Source organism: Coregonus clupeaformis, chromosome 30 (genome assembly GCF_020615455.1).
Source record: "Coregonus clupeaformis isolate EN_2021a chromosome 30, ASM2061545v1, whole genome shotgun sequence".
In the NCBI taxonomy this organism is placed as follows: domain Eukaryota; kingdom Metazoa; phylum Chordata; class Actinopteri; order Salmoniformes; family Salmonidae; genus Coregonus; species Coregonus clupeaformis.
Window position 1 is genome coordinate 11,597,951 of NC_059221.1, and position 13,159 is coordinate 11,611,109.

A 13,159-nucleotide genomic window follows, 5' to 3' on the forward strand; every position below is an offset into this window, starting at 1 on the left:
TTTACATAAGTATTCAGCCCGTTTGCTATGAGACTCAATTGAGCTCAGGTGCATCCTGTTTCCATTGATCATTCATGAGATGTTTCTACAACTTGACTGGAGTCCACCTGTGATAAATTCAATTGATTGAACATGATTTGGAAAGGCACACACCTGTCTATATAAGGTCCCACAGTTGACAATGCATGACAGAGCAACAACCAAGCCATGATGTCGAAGGAATTTTCCGTAGAGCTCCGAGACAGGATTGTGTCGAGGCACAGGTCTGAGGAAGGGTACAAAAAAAAATTTGCAGCATTGAAGGTCCCCAAGAACACAGTGGCCTCCATTCTTAAATGGAAGAAGTTTGGAACCACCAAGACTCTTCCTAGAGCTGGCCGCCCGGACAAACTGAGCAAACGGGGGAGAAGGGCCTTGGTCAGGGATGTGACCAAGAACACAATGGTCACTCTGACAGAGCTTCAGTTCCTCTGTGAAGATGGGATATCCTTCTAGAAGGACAACCATCTATGCAGCACTCCACCAATCAGGCCTTTATGGTAGAGTGGCCAGACGGAAGCCACTCCTCAGTAAAAGGCACATGACAGCCCGCTTGGAGTTTGCCAAAAGGCACCTAAAGGACTCAGACCATGAGAAACAAGATTCTCAGGTCTGATGAAACCAAGCTTGAACTCTTTGGCCTGAATGCCAAGCGTCACATCTGGAGGAAACCTGGCACCATCCCTACGGTGAAGCATGGTGGTGGCAGCATCATGCTGTGGGGATGTTTTTCAGTTGCAGGGACTGGGAGACTAGTCAGGATCAAGGGAATGATTAACGGAACAAAGTACAGAGAGATCCTTGATCAAAAGCTGCTCCAGAGCACTCAGGTCCTCAGACTGGGGCAAAGGTTCACCTTCCAACAGGACAACGACCCTAAGCACACAGCCAAGACAATGCAGGAGTGGCTTCGGGACAAGTCTCTGAATGTCCTTGAGTGGCCCAGCCAGAGCCCAGACTTGAACCTGATCTAACATTTCTGGAGAGACCTGAAAATAGCTGTGCAGCAACGCTCCCCATCCAACCTGACAGAGCTTGAGAGGATCTGCAGATGAGAATGTGAGAAACTCTTCAAATACAGGTGTGCCAAGCTTGTAGCGTCATTCCCAAGAGGACTCAAGACTGTAATCGCTGACAAAGGTGCTTCAACAAAGTACTGATTTAAAAGGTCTGAATAGTTATGTAAATGTAATATATATATATATATACAGTGGGGGAAAAAAGTATTTAGTCAGCCACCAATTGTGCAAGTTCTCCCACTTAAAAAGATGAGAGAGGCCTGTAATTTTCATCATAGGTACACGTCAACTATGACAGACAAAATGAGAAAAGAAAAATCCAGAAAATCACATTGAAGGATTTTTTATGAATTTATTTGCAAATGATGGTGGAAAATAAGTATTTGGTCAATAACAAAAGTTTCTCAATATTTTGTTATATACCCTTTGTTGGCAATGACACAGGTCAAACATTTTCTGTAAGTCTTCACAAGGTTTTCACACACTGTTGCTGGTATTTTGGCCCATTCCTCCATGCAGATCTCCTCTAGAGCAGTGGTGTTTTGGGGCTGTCGCTGGGCAACACAGACTTTCAACTCCCTCCAAAGATTTTCTATGGGGTTGAGATCTGGAGACTGGCTAGGCCACTCCAGGACCTTGAAATGCTTCTTACGAAGCCACTCCTTTGTTGCCCGGGCGGTGTGTTTGGGATCATTGTCATGCTGAAAAACCCAGCCACGTTTCATCTTCAATGCCCTTACTGATGGAAGGAGGTTTTCACTCAAAATCTCACGATACATGGCCCCATTCATTATTTCCTTTACACGGATCAGTCGTCCTGGTCCCTTTGCAGAAAAACAGCCCCAAAGCATGATGTTTCCACCCCCATGCTTCATAGTAGGTATGGTGTTCTTTGGATGCAACTCAGCATTCTTTGTCCTCCAAACACGACTGAGTTGAGTTTTTACCAAAAAAGTTCTATTTTGGTTTCATCTGACCATATGACATTCTCCCAATCCACTTCTGGATCATCCAAATGCACTCTAGCAAACTTCAGACGGGCCTGGACATGTACTGTCTTAAGCAGGGGGACACGTCTAGCACTGCAGGATTTGAGTCCCTGGCGGCGTAGTGTGTTATTGATGGTAGGCTTTGTTACTTTGGTCCCAGCTCTCTGCAGGTCATTCACTAGGTCCCCCCGTGTGGTTCTGGGATTTTTGCTCACCGTTCTTGTGATCATTTTGACCCCATGGGGTGAGATCTTGCGTGGAGCCCCAGATCGAGGGAGATTATCAGTGGTCTTGTATGTCTTCCATTTCCTACTAACTGCTCCCACAGTTGATTTCTTCAAACCAAGCTGCTTACCTATTGCAGATTCAGTCTTCCCAGCCTGGTGCAGGTCTACAATTTTGTTTCTGGTGTCCTTTGACAGCTCTTTGGTCTTGGCCATAGTGGAGTTTGGAGTGTGACTGTTTGAGGTTGTGGACAGGTGTCTTTTATACTGATAACAAGTTCAAACAGGTGCCATTAATACAGGTAACGAGTGGAGGACAGAGGAGCCTCTTAAAGAAGAAGTTACAGGTCTGTGAGAGCCAGAAATCTTGCTTGTTTGTAGGTGACCAAATACTTATTTTCCACCATAATTTGCTAATAAATTCATAAAAAATCCTACAATGTGATTTTCTGGATTTTTTTTCCTCGATTTGTCTGTCATAGTTGACATGCACCTATGATGAAAATTACAGGCCTCTCTCATCTTTTTAAGTGGGAGAACTTGCACAATTGGTGGCTGACTAAATACTTTTTTTCCCCACTGTATATATATATATATATTTATGTTTTTTATTTTTTATTTCTCCCCCCAAAATCGAATAACCTGTTTTTGCTTTGTCACTATGGAGTATTGTGTGTAGATTGATGAGAAAAAACAATTTCATCAATTTTAGAATTAGGCTGTAACATAACAAAAAGTAATGGGTTCTGAATACTTTCTGAATGCACTGTATACATGACCATAAGCATGATGAGATGTTAATTGCTTAATTAACTCATGAACCACTCCTTTGTGGAAGCACCTGCTTTCAATATACTTTGTATCCCTCCTTTACTGAGGTGTTTTCATTATTTTGGCAGTTACCTGGTATGTTTGTTTTTAACACTGTTATAGCCAGCTTAGCTTTGAGAGATCTACATGTTATTGACTGGTATCACACATACGAAATATCTGTATGTCTTGCCAATGTGTATCACTGCTGAAAATAGATACTTTTCCAAAACGTGACATAACCCTGTTCAATAATGTATCAAGCTAGCTACTTTTTTTTATACCACATTGGCAGATGTTATTACGCACTGGCTCTTTTCATGAAATAAGTTAAAGAAATCATTTTATTTTTGGCAGTATTACAGTATCCAAAAATGAGACATTAGAAGTTTTTCATTGGAATCAGAAACTAAGATAATTAATTGTTGTCAGAAAATCAATGTTGGTAGCTAGGTAACAATGATTGATATTTTCTAGACTACTGAACCCATTTGGACACTACTGGGAATCTTTGATCAATGTTACAAATATTTACATTAAATGATCTTGCGGAAATGATAAGGGGAATGTTTTGAATGTGTAGATCTTTTTTTATAAAATAGACGGTATTGATGTTGTCAGCATTGTTTCATGTTAAACACTAAACAAATGAGGCCAAAATCAGATCGTCGAGATTTCATGACGTGTGAAACTTTATAATTGTCGTATGATGCATGTTTTGTGAGTTTTATTATGACATGGTAGTGAAGCCTGTTGGAAACGGCCAGTTAGCCCTATACTTACTGTAATAGAGCTTTTTAGGTTCTGATGCAGTGTCAACTACAGTAATCTCGCAGAGCCAGACTAGTGTCTCTTTATTTTTATGTAACCAGTCTTATTTACAATGACGACCCGGAAAAATATTGCCCTGAATATTCCAAAAATTCTACTCAAAGTCTGGCGCGTGAGATTAAGGGCTGAATTCAATCTGTTTCGCGGAAGATCTACGTTAAAATGTAAAGGTAATTTCCAATTGAGCCGACATGCAGCGTTTACCGTGAATGTGGGAACATTGCCTTTCAATTTCAATCAAGCTATAACCTGAATTGAATCCAGCCCTCTGTGTCAACTGACTCTTTATCTGTGTATGAAATGACATGTGGAATCTGAAGCCTCTAGCTGAGGAGTATGTTGTTCCTCAAGACATTCCCTTTAACTGGGCTACACCACGTAACAGATGAAAAACCTGGCCTGTCCTACCACTTCTGAAGAGCAAGACTATGGTCGCGTTCCAGATATCAGACACCAGACATCTGCAAAGCAGTCACGCTGCACAAATTAACCAATGATTTAATGCAACGTCATCTACGTTGCAGTCTACAATGCAGTTATGCCATATTAATTCAGTTACTGACATGTAAAGCACAACAGAAGTCTTTGGGAAATTTAGTGTGCGACTGCAATGTAGGCGGCCTGGAACGCGACCTGTAGCTCATACCGTTGGCTATGGCTACTGTACCTCTTGGCAGGTCAAATGACTTCATGTGTCTTCATCTGAACTTTTCTGCCCCACAACCTCATAACAGATTACAATTTATGTGTGTCAACGGGTTGTTGGGTTCTATTTTTCTCATAATTGGATCTGTATGTGATGAATAACTTAGAAGGAATGCATTAATGAGGAGCATAGGTTTGTACTATACTGATATCAATTGTTTCACATAACAGGCTGTGATTCATGTAAGGAACGTTAGGGGTAGGACAGATAAGACTTGTATTTCTTACAGATACGAACACTCTCTCTTTGTTGTCTGTGAAACCGTCCTTGAACGTGGGTACATGGAGTACAGATTGGAGGAGTGTCTTTTGGGTGCTGACTCCACAGGTTATTATGATAGCAACTTATGCCTGGGAACGGTGGAGCGCCAAGGGGTGGAGCGCCAAGGGGTGGGACTAACCCGTGCGCCAACGGATTGGCTGAGTAAAGTCTAAACCACACTCAGTCCTTTACTCTGATTGGCCAACAGAAGAGGTGGGAACTCTCTGTCAGAGTATTTGAGAAAGTACCTGTAAACAATGGTTTAGTTCTCTGAGTGCCCTGCGTGGTATTTCAGTGGACCCGTATATACGAACCTTTATACTTATCATACATACATTTTGCATATAATAAATTAAGCTTGGATTGAAGATCTCTTGATTCTTATTCCAATACCAGATTTGAATTACGCAATTTCTAACAATTGGTGACCCCGACGTGATCTGGTAGCGGAACTTCGCTGGAATTCACCCAGCCTATTGGACATCACTGTCATCGAACTGTGTGTTTCACAAAGTGCCCGGGCTTCTAAAAACACTGGTAAGCAGACACCTATTGTTAAATAACTAAAGTTCTGCATATTGGCTTTATCCAAATTAATTTTGTGAAACACCTGTTTGATGTAAGTGAACCCTATTGTACTATAAATAACAATTACAGTATACTACTTCGATTTCATAATATACTATGCAAAATGTATGTATGATAAGTATGAAGGTTCGTATATACGGGTCCACTGAAATACCACGCAGGGCACTCAGAGAACTAAACCATTGTTTACAGGTACTTTCTCAAATACTCTGACAGAGAGTTCCCACCTCTTCTGTTGGCCAATCAGAGTAAAGGACTGAGTGTGGTTTAGACTTTACTCAGCCAATCCGTTGGCGCACGGGTTAGTCCCACCCCTTGGCGCTCCACCCCTTGGCGCTCCACCGTTCCCAGGCATAAGTTGCTATCATAATAACCTGTGGAGTCAGCACCCAAAAGACACTCCTCCAATCTGTACTCCATGTACCCACGTTCAAGGACGGTTTCACAGACAACAAAGAGAGAGTGTTCGTATCTGTAAGAAATACAAGTCTTATCTGTCCTACCCCTAACGTTCCTTACATGAATCACAGCCTGTTATGTGAAACAATTTATATCAGTATAGTACAAACCTATGCTCCTCATTAATGCATTCCTTCTAAGTTATTCATCACATACAGATCCAATTATGAGAAAACAATATACTATGCAAATGTTTGATAATTGTGATGGTTAAACCCATGGGAGTGCGACGCTATGACTAAGGCTCATAGGAGGTACTTTAAAATAGATTAGACAGTGCGACGCTATGACTGAGGCTCATAGGAGGTACTTTAAAATAGATTAGACAGTGCGAGCTATGACTGAGAGACTCATAGGAGGTACTTTAAAAGTTAGACAGTGCGAGTGTTATCGTATGCATGAGAGTGTGAATGATAAACCTGTATACCTTGATAGAAAACTAATTGGGAATTAAAACGTCTGTGGCTGTCCAAACTGTATAATTTGGGAATAACTGTTGGGTTTGTGGTTGCTTAAACCATATAACCCGTTAATAACAATTGGGAACATAAAGCTAAAGTGATGAATGACTAGTGTGACTGAACTGAAACGTTTGAGCTGATATGATTGAACTGTGGCGTTTGATGTTTGACCCTGCAAAATACTGGTTAAACAATTAGACTGAAATAATTTGGTTTATCGTTGAAATATAAATATGCACCAACTTTAACTAATTAGGTGGGAATTATTTGATTTAAATAAATAGACTAAAGTACTTTAGATAACGGCAGAATATTGGGAACACTAAAACGAAAAACAGCTCTTCAAAAGAGCCTATTCCCACTGAACACTGGAGAGAGAGTTGCGAGGGGAGGGGCTGGAGAGAGCGAAAGTGTGGCTTTTGGAGCCAGGGAGTTGGCTGGGAACACCACGGGGTGATTATTTGAGAGGTACCTGGGGGTTTCTGACGATGGATGTTCTGAACTTGCTCACCCGTTCGTCATGGGTGGGAAAGTGGAGAATATTTACATTTGCATTTTTTGTAATTTGGCAGACGCTCTTGTCCAGAGCGACTTGCAGGAGCGATTGGGGTTGAGTGCCTTGCTCGAGGGCACATCGGCAGATTTTTCGCCTGGTCGGCTCGGGGATTGGAACCGGCGACCTCTCGGTTGTTGGCGCGGCGCTATTGATCACTAAGCTGCCTGCCGCCCCATATGAGTTTAAGGTTGTGGCGTTGTTTGATCATGTGATAAGGTTTAATGGCTAATCGGACCATGACTAATGTGGTTATGGAAGTAATGTATAGGTAGGGGAGAGCCAATAGGGGGCTCCATTGAACTATTATGGTTTATTTGGCATTTCAATGGCATAAGGTGAAATCTGTATGCATGAGGGGAATTCGATTATGTATTATTATAGTATTATGGACACTCCGTAATAAATAAACTGAACCAAACAAGACGTTACTACAGCAATAGAGAATGGTTAAGGTTGTTACGTTAGTTCTTAAACCCGATGATAGAGGTAAATGCAGAACGCTGTTAGAGAGTGTGTTTTATTTTTGCTACTAGGGTGTTTGAGACGGAAGGGCTGGCTAGACGGGGGTGATGACGTGGCGTGATGACGTGGCTGGTTGTGAGAAAATAAAGTATTTACTTTGAGAGAATCGCAGATGGGGGAATAGCGCCAGCCTGTGGTGGGTTATGGATTTGTTACATAAACTTATATTTTAAACTAAAGTGATGGAATAGGCTACAATTATAACATTATCAGAAAAAAATACACAATTTAATGTGAAATAGTTATTACAATTATTATTGATAGTTATTACAGTTATTATCATTGATCCAGTAATGATAGAAGGACAGTAGAGTAAAGGCAGGGGATGATATTTAGGGAAGTTATATTAGGAAGAAAATACCATTAACTGAGGGAACATTTGATGTAACCGTGATTGTATTGGCTAAAAACTCAAATATGACATTTACAGGGGGGATATGTCAATCTCCATACACAGTTTAGGGACAGGTGTAGTATTGTGAAAGTAGGGAATTATCAGAAATGGCAGTGCGACCCATATGAGGGTAGGTACTGTCTGAAAGTCTGAATTATGCTAAAACAGATTACAGACCTGACAAGTGAGATATCTTCTTCAACTGGGGCACCCTATAGAGTAAACCTCTCTGAGGGAGGTAGTGAGACAGTGCAAACTATAGACCTGAAGGAAGTAGTACAGATGGAGATGGAGTAAATAGATTTTAACCTGTGGTTGGAATGGATTCAGTATACGGTCTAAAGAGGACTGTTATGCCTGTAGGACAGCCAAACCAAGGTTAACAACTACTCCGTTCCCCTTGACAGGCTTTAACTCTGTGTCAGGTTTATCCTCCATGCAAGCCACCTGGGAATGTGGTGAAAGAGTCTTGTAGTAACTTGCACTATCTGTATCCCCCCATAACAAAGTCATCCCGACCTGGGTTGCCTCAGTTTGAAGTCACAGGGGATTCTTATTGTTTTTCTAGGACTAATAAGATAGGATACAGGGTAGGGCATCTTAGCTCCTGCTCCCACACAGAGAATGTCACAACTAAAAGAGACCATGACTAATCTCTCCTCTTTGTTGCAGCCAGAGGATTTTAGGAACCAAAACCAGGCCCGTGCTGACATCTGATGGTTGTGTGGTGATAACTGATTGTGAACTCACCTACATACGCAAACAATCAAACGTGTCAGAGACTGGTGAGTTGTCACGTAGAAAGTAGGACCTCCTCCCGGGATCCTTTGATGAAAGGATATATATATTGATGGGATAGGAGTACCTCGAGGGGTTCCAGAACAATTCAAAGCTAGGAATCAGATCGCAGCTGGGTTTGAATCAAGTATTTTCTGGTGGTCAACAATTAATAAAAATTTAGATTGGATAAATTATATTTAATATAACCAGCAAAAGATTTATAAACCACACTCGTGATGCAATAAAGGGATTAGCTGAGCAGACAGCGGCAACTAGCTTAATGACATGGCAGAATAGAATAGCTTTAGATATGCTTTTGGCTGAGCGGGACGGGGTTTGTGTTCTGTTTGGATCTATGTGCTGTACTTTCATCCCCAAACAATAAAGCACCGGACGGGTCCGTGACCAAAGCGCTTGAGGGACTCACCACGCTGGCGAACGAACTGGCTGAGAACTCTGGTATTGATAGCTCCATAAACGGTTGGTTTGATAACATATTTGGTAAATGGAAAACTATTATTGTAACTATTCTGGGTGAAGTTATAGCTTCTATGGGTATACTTGTTCTTTGTGGATGTTGTCTTATTCCCTGTGTCTGAGGGTTGGTGAGAAAAGGAGATGGAGAAGGTGGTTTCCAAACAGATGGTGAGATACGGCCCAATCCCGGACTCCGACCTAAGGAATTAAGGATATGACCTACCAGGCTTGGTGGAGTGACACTCTAGAGGGTGTCTAAAGGGGGCCAAAATTTACTTCCCTGTTTGTGTTTTATGCTTTATTAATCAAGCTAACCATTGTGGATGTTTGTCTTTCCTTATGTGAAGGTTTGAAGTTCCTGGGTGACTGGTAGCCAACCGTTTGCAAGTTGGGTGTAGATGGAAGGACTGAAGGCCTTTTATTATCAAATTGTCTATTAATAAAAGTGTTTATTTTTGTTTGTATTGTATTTTAATGAGTGACACCCTAGAGGGTGTCAAAAGGGGGATTGTTGGGTTCTATTTTTCTCATAATTGGATCTGTATGTGATGAATAACTTAGAAGGAATGCATTAATGAGGAGCATAGGTTTGTACTATACTGATATAAATTGTTTCACATAACAGGCTGTGATTCATGTAAGGAACGTTAGGGGTAGGACAGATAAGACTTGTATTTCTTACAGATACGAACACTCTCTCTTTGTTGTCTGTGAAACCGTCCTTGAACGTGGGTACATGGAGTACAGATTGGAGGAGTGTCTTTTGGGTGCTGACTCCACAGGTTATTATGATAGCAACTTATGCCTGGGAACGGTGGAGCGCCAAGGGGTGGAGCGCCAAGGAGTGGGACTAACCCGTGCGCCAACGGATTGGCTGAGTAAAGTCTAAACCACACTCAGTCCTTTACTCTGATTGGCCAACAGAAGAGGTGGGAACTCTCTGTCAGAGTATTTGAGAAAGTACCTGTAAACAATGGTTTAGTTCTCTGAGTGCCCTGCGTGGTATTTCAGTGGACCCGTATATACGAACCTTCATACTTATCATACATACATTTTGCATATAATAAATTAAGCTTGGATTGAAGATCTCTTGATTCTTATTCCAATACCAGATTTGAATTATGCAATTTCTAACAGGGTGATTGACAAATAACTGTTTCTACTGGGCCATACTAATTAAGTAAAAGTATCTGTCCAATGAGAATCTCATAAGGATCGTGCCCTTTTTTTCAATTTTCGCCTAAAATGACATACCCAAATCTAACTGCCTGTAGCTCAGGACCTGAAGCAAGGATATGCATATTCTTGATATCATTTGAAAGGAAACACTTTGAAGTTTGTGGAAATGTGAAATTAATGTAGGAGAATATAACACATTGGATGTGGTATAAGATAATACAAACAAAAAAACATGTGTTTTCTTGTTTCTTTTTTTTTTATCATCTTTGCAATGCAAGAGAAAGGCCAGGCAGTGATGTTGGAATCAAGGTGTAATCTAGATTTTGTCCACAAGATGGCAGCATATGTGTGCAAAGTTTCAGACTGATCCAGTGAAGGATTACATCACTACACAATATTTTGTATCAAGCCTGCCAGGAGTTTTTCCCAAATGTTCCGAATTGGTCAATTTATACATTTTCAAGTACGTAACTATAGAGAACATACAAAAATGCTATAGAACCCAGTTCCTACATTTGAATATAAAAATTGATTTTATCAAACAAAGCTATGCTACATTTTATCTCTGGGACCCTCAGGATTACAAATCAGAGCAAGTAACTGAATGTAAGTACATTATTTACCTTCAGAAGTGAATGTACCAGTTGCCGTGACAAAAGTGTTTTGTTGTTGAGCACAATCTTCAAACAATAGCATGGTATTTTTTAGCTGTAATAGCTACTGTAAATTGGACACTGCAGTTAGATTAACAATAATTTAAGCTTTCTGCCCATATAAGACATGTCTATGTCCTGGAAAGTTGGCTGTTGTTTACAACGCCATTCTAGTCACATATCGCATATTGAGCACTAACCGTCCCTGTATAGGGACGCCCAACCTATAGAGGTTAACTCATACTCAAATAATGTTGTTGACACGTCCTATACTTGTATTTGTGTCCAAAGCATAAATTGGAGAAAAAACGTGAAAACAATTTTTTACAACTTGTATCTCAAACTGCCCGGTTTCCCAAAAGCATCTTAAGGCTAAGTTCATCGTTAGAGGTCTACTCGCATGAATATTTTTAATGACTGGTATACGCCCACACATTCTGTCGTTGGGGTACGCCCACACCATTCCAACAGAGAAAGCTGCTTTTAAACATACTTAATTAAAACATTTTGGGAAGGAAAACAATTTCATGCATATTGTAATTCATTATAGGTCATATTTAATAGAAATCTGGTAACACTGGACAATTACTTTAAAGACAGTGTTCTCAGGAAACAAGTAGCCTCTTCCACAGCCACTGTATCTCTGACACTGGGGGTGGTGGAGACAGGCAAGACTACAGTATACAGTGGGGGAAAAAAGTATTTAGTCAGCCACCAATTGTGCAAGTTCTCCCACTTAAAAAGATGAGAGAGGCCTGTAATTTTCATCATAGGTACACGTCAAATATGACAGACAAATTGAGATTTTTTTTCTCCAGAAAATCACATTGTAGGATTTTTTATGAATTTATTTGCAAATTATGGTGGAAAATAAGTATTTGGTCACCTACAAACAAGCAAGATTTCTGGCTCTCACAGACCTGTAACTTCTTCTTTAAGAGGCTCCTCTGTCCTCCACTCATTACCTGTATTAATGGCACCTGTTTGAACTTGTTATCAGTATAAAAGACACCTGTCCACAACCTCAAACAGTCACACTCCAAACTCCGCTATGGCCAAGACCAAAGAGCTGTCAAAGGACACCAGAAACAAAATTGTAGACCTGCACCAGGCTGGGAAGACTGAATCTGCAATAGGTAAGCAGCTTGGTTTGAAGAAATCAACTGTGGGAGCAATTATTAGGAAATGGAAGACATACAAGACCACTGATAATCTCCCTCGATCTGGGGCTCCACGCAATATCTCACACTGTGGGGTCAAAATTATCACAAGAACGGTGAGCAAAAATCCCAGAACCACACGGGGGGACCTAGTGAATGACCTGCAGAGAGCTGGGACCAAAGTAACAAAGCCTACCATCAGTAACACACTACGCCGCCAGGGACTCAAATCCTGCAGTGAAGACGTGTCCCCCTGCTTAAGCCAGTACATGTCCAGGCCCGTCTGAAGTTTGCTAGAGTGCATTTGGATGATCCAGAAGAGGATTGGGAGAATGTCATATGGTCAGATGAAACCAAAATATAACTTTTTGGAAAAACTCAACTCGTCGTGTTTGGAGGACAAAGAATGCTGAGTTGCATCCAAAGAACACCATAACTACTGTGAAGCATGGGGGTGGAAACATCATGCTTTGGGGCTGTTTTTCTGCAAAGGGACCAGGATGACTGATCCGTGTAAAGGAAAGAATGAATGGGGCCATGTATCGTGAGATTTTGAGTGAAAACCTCCTTCCATCAGCAAGGGCATTGAAGATGAAACGTGGCTGGGTCTTTCATTATGACAATGATCCCAAACACACTGCCCGGGCAACGAAGGAGTGGCTTCGTAAGAAGCATTTCAAGGTCCTGGAGTGGCCTAGCCAGTCTCCAGATCTCAACCCCATAGAAAATCTTTGGAGGGAGTTGAAAGTCCGTGTTGCCCAGCGACAGCCCCAAAACATCACTGCTCTAGAGGAGATCTGCATGGAGGAATGGGCCAAATACCAGCAACAGTGTGTGAAAACCTTGTGAAGACTTACAGAAAACGTTTGACCTGTGTCATTGCCAACAAAGGGTATATAACAAAGTATTGAGAAACTTTTGTTATTGACCAAATACTTATTTTCCACCATAATATGCAAATAAATTCATTAAAAATCGTACAATGTGATTTTCTGGATTTTTTTTTCTCATTTTGTCTGTCATAGTTGACGTGTACCTATGATGAAAATTA